The following is a 16147-nucleotide window of genomic DNA, read 5'->3' as shown; positions in this document are numbered from 1 at the left end:
AACCCTGAATGTCTACCGGCTTTCCCAAAGCCTGCATAGCAGCTCCCAGGAGAGACCAAAGCCCACAGTGGCTTTGGGAGGTTCTGGTGCTGAGGGACAAAAGGACAGGGCTCCAGGCTATCTGGCCAAACAAAGAGAAGCCACTTACTTGGTCTCCCAAGAAGCAGAGAATACTGCTAGGCTAATAATGCCTAAGGAGACAGAGGCTTTTGGCTTGAGTCACAGCCAGTAGATTGGTTGGATTTTAGAATAACACACACACACACACACACACACACACACACACACACACACACACACGATTTTCCATTTGTAAAATTTAAAATGTTTAATAACACAAATATATCATCTGCAGTTTAGACTTGACTCCTCAATCAAGCCAAGCAAGCCCCCATTACAGAGCCTCAAACAACCAAAATCAAGAACCTGGGTCTTTTTCATAACTGGTCATTTCTACATCTGTATCTTAAAAAACATTTCCAGAAACTGCCAAAGCCACTAGAAAGACTCTAGTTTCTGCGCTCTTCAGCTCAAGGCAAGTGCTCTACTGCTTGAGCCACAGCGCCACTTCCGGTTTTCTAGTGGTTTATTGGAGAAGTAGAATCATCCTTCTAGTATTTGGGTTGTTAATTGGAGATAAGAATCTCATAGATTTTTCTTCCCCAGACTGGCTTCCAACCACGATCCTCAGATCTCAGCCTCCTAAGTAGCTAAGATTTACAAGTGTGAGCCACCAGCACCCAACTCAAAAGAATATTTCTTAAAGATTCACAAGGAAGTGAGGTCTACACTAGTGAGTTCATATGTTATGTTTCATATTTCATGTTATGAGTGCAATAGTGTCTTATTTATCTCAAAATGATCATTATCAAACAACAGTATTCCAATGAAGTGAAATACTAGAACATACTCCTTTAAAAGTTCCAAAAACTCCTTCTCAATACTAAGGATTAAACTCAGGGTTTCATGCTTGCTAGGTAAGCACTCTGTGATTTGAATTACACTCCCAACCATTTGCTCTCAGTTTGTTTTTCGAATAGGGTCTTACACTTTTGCCCAGGCCATGCTGGAACTATGATTCTCCTATCTCTGCATCCAGAGTAACTAGGTTTATAGTGTATACTACAATACCCAGCCAAGAGTTTGTTGTTGTTGTTTAAGTTTCTGGTAGGGAACATTATAAATTATGTGCTACTCTTCCACATCTTCTTAAGCAAAATCAACACTTAAAGGGTATCAAGTCTTTTCTCGATAGATCAAGATTCTAACTCTATACAGTACCTATTATGTGCCAAGCTTGATAATAGCACTGGGAATACTGTGATGAGTACCCTTGGACCACATAGAGCTCTGGGTTTGTAGGAGTCAAACAAGAAGATATGGCTGCATGGAAAACTGGCCCAGCTAGGCAAGCACCTCTGAGCCCTTCCTCTGCTGAGCACTTCATACTATCTCATGTAAAACTCACAACAAAGCTATGATAGGGTGCTACTCCTTCCTGTTTGCCCATGAAGAAACTTAGCTCAAATAAGTGAAGCAACTGGTCTATGTTTCTGCCTTCAAAAGTAGCAGAAAAGGGACTTGAAGTCAAAGATTCTCCTTTTTAATCGGTGTTCTTTGCCCTTGTGCTCCCTGCCTCCTGCATGTCCATACCCATACTGTGTGCTATGGCCAGAACATGATACAGGACTATTATGTGAGCTCATAGCATCCAGATCCAGCCTAGATAGTGAGACTTGGGAAGGTTTCCTGGAGGAGACAATGACTTGCAAGGATCTGGGAGAAATTAGCCAGGAGTGTGTGCATGGCTGATGGTCGAAGTAGAGACCCATATGCCCAAAGACAGGAAGGGGATAGTCTCATAGCTCTGGGAACAGTAATTGAACATGGCTGAGCTTGACTTCCTTTCCTGTGAGTGTTACAAGGGTAGAGCAAGAGAGACAACCCTTGTGACTTACTAATACAAGCCCTCTTCCTGGCAGAGGTTCCTTGGCAATGCTATTTAATTTTCCTGGCCAGGTGACTTCCACCATCTCCTTAGAAAAGGGGCTGTAGTCAGGAAGCAGGAAGGACTGATATTACAAGGACTCTGCTGTCTCTACCTTCCCTGGCTGTTATAGGACCTCTAGTGCCTCATACCCATAGCTATGTCCAGGGCTTCTGGGTTTGGTGCCTAAGAGTGTGTTTGGCCTAGTAAAGTATTGGTAACGTGCTGGATTAAGCTCTTCTACACAGACTCTGAATCCACTCTCTTTTCTATGGGTAGAGGACAGGAGGCCAAACTGCCCAATTAGGAGTGTGGCTTCAGCTAGAGTCCACTAAAGTCTCTAGAAAGCCAGCAGAGCAGAGCAAGACTTCTCTGTGTGCAATAGGGCAACTCCCACTCACTCAGGAGAGAGGCCACAGGTTGATTCCTCATGACATAGGACAGAGTTAGTGCCTGCCCAACCCAGAACTGTTCCTGTTCCCCAGAGGAACCAGTAAGTGGTATCAGTACCTCATTGTATTGCAACAGTCCTCTAATGACAGAGACAGACTGGCCTCTGACTGGTGCAGTAAGGCCCAGAGTCCTGCTAACTGGGACCCAGCCAGCTACTGACCCTGATCCAACCCAGAACTCCACCAAGGAACTTCAGCACACCCAAGGAGCAGAGGAAAAAAATTTAAAGCAACAACAACAGCAACAACAACAACTCACAGATTGTTCTCCTCTTACCAAGGTTAAAGTGCAGTTGGGACAAAGGTTATTTTTGGTAGTTTGTTTTTAAATATGCGATGTTGCAATCACAACCCTCTCAATGCAAGCTTCACGGTGGATCTATTTCTTAACAATGCATTTTATCTTCTGATTGAGAAAATCACTGGAGATTTTATCATGCACAATCCCACTTGTTCTGCCTCTCAACCCTGGCACCTTCTTGAAACCCAGAGATCCCAGAGGGCCTGAGTCTCACCCCATGTAACTCCTTGTAATTCTCCTATCTAATTACACCGGCTGGAAAGCCTGTCAAGAAATTCAGTGGGAGCTCCAGGTGTGGAGGGGATAAAGCAGAGACCAGAAAGACACAAGTCAAGACATTAGGCTTTTCTAAAAAGAGATTTGTGGGTTTTCTTGTAGTCATGAGACCTGTAGGAAGAAAAAAGAGCACACTGTCTTTGTTTTGTCTGTTTTAGTAGCAAGAGGATTTAAATCTTTAGATAACGAGAAACTCAGAGATAATTTAATTCCATTCCATTCTTGTATTTCTGCATGGATAAATCATCCCAGAAAAAAAAGCACACACACACACACATATATATATATATATGTATGTATATTCATGTGTGTGTGTGTGTGTGTGTGTGTGTGTGCTTCCCTTATCAGTTCTTCTACAGAAACCTTCCATAATCATCCTTCATTATAAGGGATACCTCACCCCAGTTGATGGCAGGATAGAAGTTGTATTTAATTTACATAATCAAAATTTTTTTCCTAGAAGGAAAAATTCCTGGAAAAAAATTTTAGCTGGATCAAAAATTTAAGAAAGAAGAAGCAGCTACATGTGGGTTGGGCTTAGGTTTTGGAGGATGGCATGGGATTTTATACATTGAGAGAAAGATCATATGATAATTTGATGTGTTTTTCTAGTTTTGTAGCCAAACACCTTGGCAATACATAAAATATATACTATTATATTATCTGTATATTACATATATAACATGAGTATGTATATATTATGTATACTATTATATTACATCAATCAATTGATTGATAGATGATAGATAGATTTTTGTGTGTGTGTGCCAGTTCTGGGGCTTGAACTCAGGGTCTGAATACTGTCCCTACCTGAGCATTTTTGCTCAAGGCTAGTACTCTATCACTTGGGCCACAGCTCTACTTTTAGCTTTTTTTGAGTAGTTTATTAGAGATAAGAGTCTCATGGACTTCCCTACCTGGGCTGACTTTGAACCCTGATCATCAGATCTCAGCCTTCTGAATAGCTAGAATTATAGGTGTGAGCCACCACCAGCACCTAGTATATTTTTTTTGATGCTGCTCATCATTTATTTCACTGTTATCTTGTAACCACAAGAACAACTTAGCCTAGTCTCTGAGATAAATTCTCTATATCCAGCTTCCAATCCTCATTTTTACTTGCCACAGCATTAACATATTTGATATGACAATCATTTTTTGTTTTGGGGTTTTTTTGTTTTTGTTTTTCAAATTCTTTATTGTGATTAAGTGATTACATAATTTCCCAAATTTCACAGTATTGTGGGATAGTGATGCTTAGTTAAAGCCACAAACACATTTTAACTTTCATGGGGCAAATTGTCTATCATGGTCTATAACACTTATGAGTTCTATGAGCTTTGCAATATAGTTATTTCTTCCACATTGGGTGATATGTACATTTCTTTTGTTTTGCATATTATCACCTGTTCCCTCTTTCCCACTTGTTCCCTCCCTCCCATTGCTGCCATTGAGTTGCTTAGTTCATTTTGGTCAATGTCCAGTGCAGCTGATGGGTCCTGCTGTTGTATGTTTTTCCCTGATTCCCTCTAGTTCTGTGTTGTCCTCCTGGTTTCCCTCTGGTGTGCACATATATACCATATATGTGATCAGCAGCATGGGGTTATTTAGTAGTGATTCGACCAGATGAGTGGAAGTCCTTTGTTTCTCAAGTCTTGTTAATTTTGTCGTATCACCTTACATTTTGGATTTAACATCCACTTATCAGGGAGACCATGTACCATTTGTCTCTTTGCTCTTGGCTTACCTCACTCAAAATGATTTCTTCTAGCTCCATCCATTTCCCTGCAAATGCCATTACTTTTTACTTTCTAATGGCTGCATAATATTCCATTGTATATAGATACCACAATTTTTGGATCCATTCATCTGTGGTGGGACATCTGGGTTGTTTCCATATTCTGGCTATTGCAGCACCTAGTATATTATGTATATATTTTTAAAAGATTTTGTTTGATGTGCTCTGTTTAGGGGTTTTACTTGTGTGTGTGTGTGTGTGTGTGTGTGTGTGTGTGTGTGTGTGTAGGGAGTATGGGGGAGATTAGGTAACAGTAGAAAACATTTAAGGAGCTCTTAGAGACAGCAGGTGATAGCCACATTTAACTCACACAACAAACTATGAAGCTAGACTCCTATTATTCCCACTAAACAGATGGAAATACAGGGGCTCTGGGAAATGATGCAGAGCTGAATGGAAGCCTGTGAACCCAAAATTCTTTCTCATACCTGTGACTCAGACTGTGTCAGTGTGTACCTAGGGTGCCATCCTCTCTCCCCTGCTCAGATATTTGGGGCCCCTGACTTCTTGAGATAGGCCTGACTAGTTTTCCTCTCTTTTCTATTCCTTTTATTTCCTTCTTCCTGCCACATAGTCACAGGCGGATGCTAGTGGAGCCATCAAGGAAAAAAAAGTCTTTCTGTTTCTTTTAGGATGAGCCTGAAGCCTGACTTAGTCAATAGTCTTCATCTACCCGCCTGTCACCCACCTCTTACCCCCCACCCCCACTACCCTCTTCAAATAACCAGTCCTGCTAGTACCACCTTCATTCTCTGTCTGGAATCTGAAGACGTGAAGGCCAGTAATGGAGTGTCAGCGGAAGTAATTGATTCCTCACACACAGAGAATTCTCCTGCCTTTAGTGTCAATGGAGCTGAACCAGATTCTGGGCGGGTGAGCGAGACGTGTAAACAGTCCATGGCTGAGCTGTCAGGACTGAGCTAGACACACCACACCGGAGGGTGAGCGAGAGGGAAAACCATGGAACAAATAATTGTTTTGTAGCAAAGGAAAGGAGTAAATAATATTTCAGCCCAGGGATTGGCAGTTGGAGAGGGATGGTGGCAGGCTGGCAGCCCAAGGAAGCATGTGGTATTCGTGGAAACAGGTATTCATGGAAGAATTTTTTTTCCCTTTGTCTCAAGGTAGGAGGTTTGTCTCCACCCCACCCTCCTCTTCCCATTATCGTCATTATTATCATTAAAATAATTACCGTAACAATTACCGTTGATGAGACCTCAGATTTTATACTGCACCTTTCATCTGAAAGTTCAAAGTGATTTATCTCTGTATCAACCCTTGGAAGAGCAGTGGGAGATTAAGAAAGTGTTAGGACTTGGGGTGGGGGTGGGGTCTTTTACCTTGGAACTGAAGTCCAAGCCCAGGTTAAGTATTCGGGTGTGGCTTTCTCTTCTGGGGGCTCTGGGCTGCTGTACTCTTCCTGCTCGGCTCTTATCCACATGGGGCTTTTACAGCTCACCCCGGGTACAAATGCCTCCCCCATACTGTGAAGCCCTGCTGTTCTCTGCAAGATGGTGACCAGCCAGCCATCCAGTCAGCCAGCAGTTCCACAGACAAAACCAGGCTGCTTACATCTTTCGGGTCTGACTTAGACTTCACCATCCTGCTCTGACATCCTTTTTACCCAAAGTTCCCAATATTTCCCATCATTGGCTACTTCTATCCCCAACAATCCCCTGCCTGATCCTTTTAGCAGAGCAGACACATTTCTATGGCAGGCTAAGGCCGGGGCTGGGACAGTCATTGCCTGAACTAGACCAGCTTTGTACTCCCAGAAGCCATGACACTTCGTGACACAGCATCCAGGATGCAGTGTCCAAGTGACACTTGGAGAAGAGGAAGCCGTTCCAGCTGAGTAGCCACTAAGAGCTATATTCAGAATGTCCACCCTGGTGTGGCAGCAGTCCCTTCCTGCCTGGACATTAGTGTGGGCCTGTCATTTCCACACTCCAGTGCTTTTTGCACAGCGGTGACAAAGTTTTGTCCCTGGAGCCCAGAGAAGACGCTCTGCGCTTTGTAAGTGAAGCTCTGAGGAATCCAAAATCCTGCTGCCATACTCCCTACCTCCTCTCCAATTGTCCCCTTCTTGGGCTTTCAACAGAGGATGTTTTTCTGGCAAGTTCTGTGTCTGCTGAGTTTTGTGGGTACCAGCAGAAAAGGTAGAAAGAAGACTGGGAGCCTAAGACCCGTAGGAAAAAAACCAACAGGACTTGTTTCATGCCATGATTGGTTCCCTGATGCCTAGCATACCTCTGTTCCCAGCAGGCTTCCCCCCCTCATTGTTTTTTTTTTTGTTTTTTTTGGACAGATGGGGTGGTTATGATTTTGTTCTCACAATTGGGTCCTCCGGGAGCCAAGAGTTAGTGAACTCTTGTCCCACAGGGAACAGTTCACTCCGCCAAGTGGAGGGATGCTGCCAGAACACCAGGGCCCCCGAGTGATGTGTTCTGATTTCCCCTCAGTGGTTACCTGTTGCCTTATACCCCTGCCCATCAGCCCTGGGAGACACACAGGCAGGATCACTGCACTTATTTATGAGGTGAGGTAAACTGAGGCCCTGGAGTATGATGGATCCAGGCCAGCATTGGATAATTGAATGAGTCTTGGGCTCTGCTAGTATTCATCTTAACATATAACCACCAAAGGCAGCTGCTACCCTTGAGAAGAAGCAGACAGACAGAAGTTGTGGGTTAATCTTGCTTACTTTGTACTCCGGTAGCATGGCAAGGGGTTTTTGAACGTGCCAATACCACGTGAGGATACCACAGATGCAGAGCAGACCAAAAGGTGCACAATGGCACTGGAAAGAGCTTATCCCCAAACCTTGAACTTCCCACTTCCATAAGCAAACACGGTCCCTCGAAGCAACCTGCCAGAGTCATTGCTGGCCCAGGAGCAGCAGATCTGTGACTATGAGGCCTTAGGAATGTACTAGGGCAGGGAGGGTGAAGTGGCATTCACCCACAGGGTCAGGGCAGAAGTGCTGGATGCTTTGTTGTGTGCCCTCCATTCTCTGAAAGTCATCGGTAGTGACATTTATCAGACACCCTGTGCAGAGAGCAGTCTCCTTCCTCACGTTGAACATGTTCTTGGCAGCCTGCTCCACAAGAAACAATGGGACAGGGCCCTCTCCATCATCCCCAGGGCTTCTGCGGAAAACATGACCAGGGATTATAAATAGATCTTATTTGTAGTTTTGTTTCCATTTTCTTGCCTTCAAGGGTTTGTTTTTTTTTTTTTAAGAATAATTCCCTCCGTTTGTTTTGGGTTATTCTCTGTGCATACTTCCTTTGCTGGGTGGTCAGATTTCTTCCTTTCTAAAGAAGCTGTGGTGACTCTGATTCTGAAGAGGTAGCAAATAAAAAGTACCCAATATCAGAGATTTGTGGTAGAAAAGAAAAAAAAAAAAAAAGGAAGAAAAATGTAAATAATTGCTATGAAAAAGACACGAGGCACCAATGCAGATATACAATCAAGAGAGTGTTTTGGGGAACCATTTGTAGCCTGGAAGTTAGATAAATAATAATGACATTAGTGGCACCAAACAAACAGCCACTCATTGAGCTGTCATTTGGTGAGCTGGGCAGGAGTTCACAAGCAGTGGGGAGGGAGATCCCCCACTGAGTTGGGGAGAGGTGGTTTTGAATCCAAGCATGGCAGGTTGGTTCTACAACCTGGGCTCACAAGCACAAGACTAAAGTCAAATCTCTAAGACTCAGATGAAGGATTTGTGTGGGTGGTGGATTTGTGGAAACCTCGCCCCAGTGCTTGTGAAGTTGGGGACATTAAGACTGTAACTGCCACTTGATATGTCATCTTGTGTCATTTCCAGAGTGCCAGGTCTATGTGACTCTTCTTTTCCCCAAACTCAGTTTTGTTGAACAATGGTGACAAAAAAAAAAAAAAATAGCCTGGGTTTCTCAGGTATCTGGCACTGGGTTGAGCCTGAATAGAACTCCAAAATCTTGGCCTGACTTATTGTGCACCACTAGCAAGCAACTGAGATTAGCTAGGGTGGCCATAGACCCCATAGTTACATGCCTTAGGTTCCATCATATCCTACTGGACAGAAATATTTTTTGTGTAATATTAATTTCAGGTTTGTATTATCACAGACTCCTTCCATAGGAAAATGCACTTCCCCACAAGCACACACAATTTTAAAAAATATTTATTTTGTATTGTAAAGATACTGTACAAAGGGGCTACAGTTACATGAGTAAGGTAATGAGTACGTTTCCTGTGGAGCATTGTTACCCTCTCCTTTGTTTTTCCCCTACCATCTCTTCCCTCCCCACATCCCCAACTCCTCCCTCCCCCCCAAAAGTGATAAAGTTCATTTTCAACATAGTGTCTTGTACATCTCATTGCCACAATGAGTCAACCTGTATCCTTATTTCAGCATTTTATTATTTCCCTTCCCCTCCCCAAGTTAGAAAAAAACTGTATATATAAGATGCAGGGCACTGGAATCAAATGCAGTGATAACAGGGATTGTACCATGGGGGAAGAACATTCAAAAACAACCAAAAAATCACATAGTACATTATAAGTACATTAAAAACAACAGCAAGAAAAATAAAAATAAAACCTCTTGTGTCCCTATCTTGGGGTTTATTTTGCTTAGCATCATCTTATATGATCATATGTACATAGCTTTTGACCTTTTCTGCTTGTCCTAGACATATACTAGATATTGCAAATAAGGGAAACCATGGGACCTATGTTTCTTTGGGCCTGGCTTACTTCACTTAATAGAATTTTTTCCAAGTCTTTCCATTTCCTAACAAATGGGGTGGAACACACAATTTTAACATGTGATCGTGGGGGTTTCCCAGCCAGTGAGACTCTCATGTGGACTTCGCTGGAAATCCTGTGGACTTCAGAATCTGTGGCTGATACTCTAGGAGCATATAAATAGCCAGGATCCTATTTTTCTCACTCTGTGGGCCATATGTTCACATATGGGTGCACATTCGCTTATAAAAATACTACACTTAGCAAAATTAATATGTTATCCCATCTGAACATTTACAAGCTAGATTTCTACTGTGTGAATCTTGAGACCGTGCCTTTCAAAGCTCGCTGTTGCTCTTGGTGATTTGTCTGTGAATTTTGGCACATCTTGCAGGCTTTGTTTAAATAGAGGGCTAGGTAAAAAGAGCAAGATTTGCTGAAATCTCTTACATTCATTCTGCCCATTTTGTGGGAAACCTGAGACTAAAGGTTTCCTTCTGTCTGCTCCCTATGAGACTCTCTAGAAATCTGGATTTTTCATGACTCTAAGGTCTTTGTTCAATGAGGCAAAGGGAGGGATGAGAGCTGGCTTCTAACCACCATTCCACGTCATGACATTGAGTATAACATTAGTGGTTTTGTTGTTTGTTTGTTTACCTGTAGGTCTGTGTGTGTGTGTGTGTGTGTGTGTGTGTGTGTGTGTGTGTGTGTGTGTGTGTGTGTGTGTGTATACCAGTCCTGGGGCTTGAACTCAGGGCCTGTGGACTGTTTGTTAGCTTTTTCTGATCAAGGCTAGCTACTTGAGCTACACCTCTACTTCTGGGGATAAGAGTTTCATGGACTTTCTTGCCCAGGTTGGCTTTGAACCTTGATCCTCTGAGTAGTTAGGATTCAAGGTATGAGTCACCAGTGCTTGGATAGCTTCAGTCTCTGAGTCTGTTTCCACACCTGCTAATGAAGGGCAACCATATCAGGACGTGGCACGTATTAAAGCAGGGTTAAATGATATAATATCTAAACCCAGAGCTAAGCCCTCATAGTAATTGCTCAATAAAATGTGAGCCCTTCCCATTGATACACTAGCTCATTAAGTGAGTGGTACCAACAAAAGGGAGTAGTGTAAAGAAATAAAATGTACTTCTTAAAAGATAGGACATGACAGCAAGCAGATCTCTCCAGAAAGGGCTGAGCCCAAAAGCAGGTGGCTTGGCTTTGAGCCTGATTTGACCAGGGAGCTGAGCACTATGCAGACCCACCCTACACCCTACTTCTGTCTCCTGTAGCTTCTTTGTTGGGAACTTGCACATGACAGTGGTGGCTTTTCCTCCAATTTTCCCCTGCAGATTTTAATATCAGGATTAATAAGACAGTGTTTGTCATCGTCTTTGAGCTTCCTGGAAGAAAGGCACTCCGGGAGGTGGTAAATTCTCTGGCCTGGATAATCTACTCATGAAATATGGAACTTTGAAAGTGTGAGAAAATTCTCAAATCACTTTGACAGCATTTTAATTATAGTTGATTTGTTTGCCGCTAATAGTGAAAATGCTGTCAGCACGATATGAGCTGTTTCTTCCCTGCAAAATGTTATATTCGTGTTTGTGTGTGTGTGTGTGTGTGTGTGTGTGTGTGTCACAAGGCAACATTTATGTTTTCAGATATAACCAGAATAGCTCATGGAATGTGTTGGGGCACAAAGGTAGAGGCTAGCACATAGACCAACCCATCAAACCCCTCAAAGTGTCACCACAGAGTATGTCTTCTTAACAGCACCAACCTCAAGTTTCTTATCTGTTTATTCACTTAGCACACCGTCAGTGCTATTAACATTGATCCCTCCTGTGACAGCTACCAAAGGAGTATGTCAAATCTGAAAGAGACAAGGCAAGTCCTTGCCCATGGTGCTTGCTACCTACTGCAGGAGAGACACACATATACACCACAAGACTATTCCAGAGGACAGTCATAGCCACTAAAGAAATAAGAAGTTGGGTGATCATGGCTCATGCCTGTAATTCTGGTTATTCAGGGAAGCTGAGATCTAAGGATTGCAGTTCAAAACCAGCTGAGACAGGAAAGCCTGTGCGATTCTTATTTCTACTTTATCACCAAAAAGCCAGAAGTAGAGGTGTGGCTCAAGTGGTAAAGTGCAAGCCTTAAGTAAAAAAGCTGAAGGTGGAGCTCAGGCCCTGAGTTCAGGCCCCAGTACTGGTGTACATGTGCATAGATACACACACACACACACACACACACACACACACACACACACACACACACACACACACACAGAATGAGAGCGAGCGGGACAGTGAAGGACGCATGCAAGGGAGCAAGGGAGCAAAAAAGTAGGGAAGGGAAAGAAGGATAGAATAAGATGGAAAAGAGTGTGCCATCTAAAATGAACAGTCAGAGCAGACATCTCTGAGGAGGTGATATTTGCACTTATGCCAAAAGGATGAGGAAAAAACAGCCTTAGACAAGGATAATACAAGTATTGCCATCAGAGGAAAGAGCCTCAGAAATAGCTTGCCCATCTACAAAATGTCTTAAATATTCTGAGGCAAACAGCATGAAGGAAGGAAGGCATCGCCTGTTGGCAAAGGTTGTGAACCCAAGCATTTGGATATAGAGCCCCAAATCCCATAGATGAGCATAGCATTCTTAACTTAGGAGACTTAAGGAGTCGGACTTGGGCAGAAATTAATCTCGCTCTGGGTGCAGGCCTCATTGGAGAGTCTTCCTACATGGGCTCCATTGCCTTGCTGGCAAGTATCAAGCATGGGCAGAGCAAGGGACACCAGAAAGCCTTTCATCGTGTCTGCCAGTGATGAAGGAAGGGATGAGATTGTTGCTATTTCATCTCTCCCCCCCATGGACTCTTAAAATTAATTCTACTGTCAAAATTCCCACACCCCAGCTGTGGGTTTGGAGAGAAGAAATGAAGACTTTGAAGCTGAGCGAGAAGATTAAGATAGTATTCTCTAGACCAATGTTCCCCACACAGATGATGGAATCTGTGGAGATCAGAAAAGAGACACACGGGGAACCATTATGGAGAGAAACAAATAGCCAGTAGTAGAAGTGGCCGGCCTGACTCGGGAAAAAATAAGTAAGTAAATAAAATAATGATGGGCAGTGTTTAAGCTTTCCAAGGAATTTTTTCATTTGAGCGAGATTATGAAGAATGAAACACAAACACTGTAGTTAATATGTCTCTTAGCTGGTGTATGTGGGCCTTCCAGAAAAGAAGTTAATAAGCTCTAAGAGGAGCTTTTCAACTTATCCCACTTGACTATCCTGGGGTGAGCTCTGAATCTGTACCTCAGATTCTTTTCCCAAACAAACACAGGAGATTGGAGGCTAGATGCAAAGCTGTATTTACTCCCAGGACACAAAACTTCCTAAGCTCATGCCTGAGCTCTTCACAAATGAACCTGACAACACTGAAATTTCTGAGATTTACTTCAGCTGCACTAAATCCCTAATGATGATGATGATGATGATGATGAAAATTCCCCAAATGAGTCAGTCACGGGGGAGGTAAATCACACATTCTCTATGGAAGTCAGTAAGTCACTGCGAGTGTGACCAGACAGAAGGCCTTAAGGTTAAGTGGGGCACAAGGAGGCCCCTGGAAGATGAGGAAGTTCAGCCGCAAATTGTAGCTCCAAGCCACTTCTCCTTTAAGCAAACAAGACAGAAAAAAAAAATCTAAATATTCTTTAGTTTTTGCAAAGCTCAAGGAAGGGCATGAGTCCATTCACTAACGAGCTCAGAGAGACAGTGTGTAAGTAAATTTTTCACACTCTATGTGTAGGTATAGGACTTGTGAGTTTTTCACACGATACATGTATGTAGCTATGTAAGGATGTGTGTGTTGCTGGCCACATTACAAATAAGGATGGGGCAGTCTATTGAGCAAATTGAGTCGCGCTTGCAGTGATGGTGTTTATGGGTAGCCCTGCCTCCTGGCAGACTCAGTTAATCCCCTAAATGACACCAAGGGTGATTAGGCAGCCTGACAAGCCATCCCACTTTGGAAGACTAAGCCAGTAGGATGGCAGGGTCTCCTCTTTTTCCTTCCAGAGAAACTAGCAACACAAGGCTAGTATGAAACAAATTTTTTAAAGTGTTGATTATATGCCATGTCCTCCCCACACTATTCGAGGTATTGTGACCTGCCATGTCTTATTTGGTCCTCTCTCCAGAGCTGTGGCTTAGCTGCTGCTGCTGGTGGTAATGATGAATTTCTTTCCCCCTCTGCCTAACCTTAAGAGCTTATTTTTCTCAGCTCTTCTGTATTTGGAAAAACAAAAAAAGGAATCTTAATGGAAGCAGCTCTATTTTATAAAATTTTGACTTATTAAAGAAATGCAGGCTTATAAAAAAACAATTGAGATAATAGAAAAGTAAAAAGAAGAAAGCAAAATTATCCTGCCACCCATGCATTTAACCACTGTTGGTATTTTAGTACGTAACTTTTTCAGATGCTTCCTATATGTTTATGCAAGGAAATACAGGCATGTATTTTTAAGCATATTTTTTTAATCTGCTCAATTTTTGTTTTTGGTTAACAGTATATCACAAACACTTTCTACAAAAAAAAAAAAAAAAAAATTCTCCTTGAAGCACTCTTTATTCTCACAGCCGATATTTCATTTTATAAACGTACCAAAATTGATTTACTTGCCCTCTCTGGTTAGGCTTTTTTCAACATGATGCTATTTATAAGCAAAGTGTCTTCCTACTTCATATGCTTTTTTTAAAAAATTGCACAAAAGATGTATATACATCTTTCCACAACTGTCTTATTATTTTCTTAGGAAGAATTTCTAGCAGATGAACTTCTAGATTAAAGGTTATGTACATGTTAATTTGTGTCACATTTGGCCAAAAAATACCTTCTATTTTACTTATATGATGCCTCTACATATTTGTTCTCTCTCTTCCCCCCCACCTCATCTCCCCCTCCCCCTTCTCTCATCAAGTATCTTCTCTATAGTCCAGCTTCCCTATCTCTGCCAGGGGTCTGAGGCTACAGCAAACCACAATTAACCTTCTTAAGCACACACAGGGCCAGCCAATGGAGTATTAACCCATGTACCTCATGTAGATTAGATTTGCTCATGTAAATCTCACAGCAGCCCTAGGAAGATAGAGGGAGGTCTGAATGGCCCCTATTTTTCCACATTTCTGAGGCTCAGAAAGGTCCTGTCATTTGCCTGAGGGCATCCAAGTGGTCTAGTAGGACTCCAAACCCTGCCTTGTCTCCTTCCAGGACACAGAGGTCTTTCCTGAAGAGCCTGGGGACATGCCTAATGAAGGAGTAGGTTGGCAGGATTTTCCACCTGTGTGCGGTGTGTTGCTAGTCGGTCGCCCTTGCTCAGCTGACTGTGATTCAGGACAGCACATACCCTCTGGCTAGAAATAGCAAGGAGGGGTTTTCCAGAAGTTCCTGGGAGTTTCCCCTGAGAACAAACTAATGGTCTTTTTACTCCTGTTTTGGAAATGAGGAAGCCTGCTTTCAAAGTCACCACCATTTCCCACACTGAAACCCCAGACCCGAGCAGATTGCCCTACCCTGGGCCCTTCCCCATGCCTTTCTCTCTGTGGCTCCTGGGGGAGTTGCTCTCTCCCAGCCTGGTTCTGCTTCCCAGGCAGGAGCATGATCCTCTGGGGTCTCAGAGCGAAGTACTCCTGGTCCTCTCATTCCTCCTTCACAGTTGTCTTTATCTGGTGGTGGATAAGCACACTGAAATGTGGCTCAGGGGCTCCAGAGAGGCCTCCACACTCTCTAGCTCAAGGCAGGCGCGTGTGGAAGCATTCACTGTACACAGAGCCCAGCATGACAGGAGCCAGCAGGCATATCCTAAGGGGGGCCACATGGCCAGCCACTTTCTCTTCCTACAAGGAAGAGATTTCTCATGTGTTGTTTTAACAGGTTGATGCCAAATAAATAGAGAGGGAGGAGGGAAGGGAAGATGGCTGAATGTTAGCAAATAAAATCTACAGAGAGCTTCGTGTGGTGGGGAGGAAGTTTCCTACCCTAACAGCTGTGGCAAAAACTTCACTGGAGCCTAGAAAGGAGCAGAGACAAGAGTACAGTGTGACGGCTAGAGCTTGCTCCTCCGCTAGTGCCAAGATACTCCATGTACACACCAGGCTCAGGAAGGCTTTGCAGCATCTTTCGGCCACAGCAGGCCAGTTTGATTCTATATAAAAGGGACTGGGACTGAGCGGCCAGGCGCTGGTGGCTCAAGCCCGAAAGCCTAGCTATTTAGGAGGGTGAGAACTGAGGATCAATGTTGGAAGCCAGCCTGAGCAGGAAAGGCTATGGGACTCTTACCTCCAACAAAATACTCAGAAAAAGCTAGAAGTACTGTGTGCCTTCAGTGGTAGAGCATTAGCCTTGAGCAAAAGAAGCTCAGGGACAGCACCAAAGCCCTGAGTTCAAGCCCCAGGACTGGCTTCTGCCTCTCCCTGAGGATATTGGTATGCACAGACGTTGGATTCCCAGGAATTCATTCCTTCTTTTAGAGAAATGTTTTTATTATCTGACACGGTGCTGGTTCCTTTCTAAAACATGTTGTTGACTAAAC

At 43.3% G+C, this 16147-nt stretch overlaps 1 protein-coding gene across 2 annotated transcripts in view; it reads left to right on the top strand.

Annotated features, from left to right (window-relative positions):
- Nrp2 (neuropilin 2) overlaps window positions 1-16147 on the top strand; it is a 125214-nt gene that overhangs the window by 19657 nt on the left and 89410 nt on the right. The window lies entirely within an intron of this gene.

This window comes from Dipodomys spectabilis, unplaced genomic scaffold (genome assembly GCF_019054845.1).
Source record: "Dipodomys spectabilis isolate Male_0828 unplaced genomic scaffold, ASM1905484v1 ptg000051l, whole genome shotgun sequence".
Taxonomy (NCBI): domain Eukaryota; kingdom Metazoa; phylum Chordata; class Mammalia; order Rodentia; family Heteromyidae; genus Dipodomys; species Dipodomys spectabilis.
The sequence above is the reverse complement of the archived record's forward strand: the minus strand, read 5'-3'. Positions and strand labels throughout refer to the sequence as shown.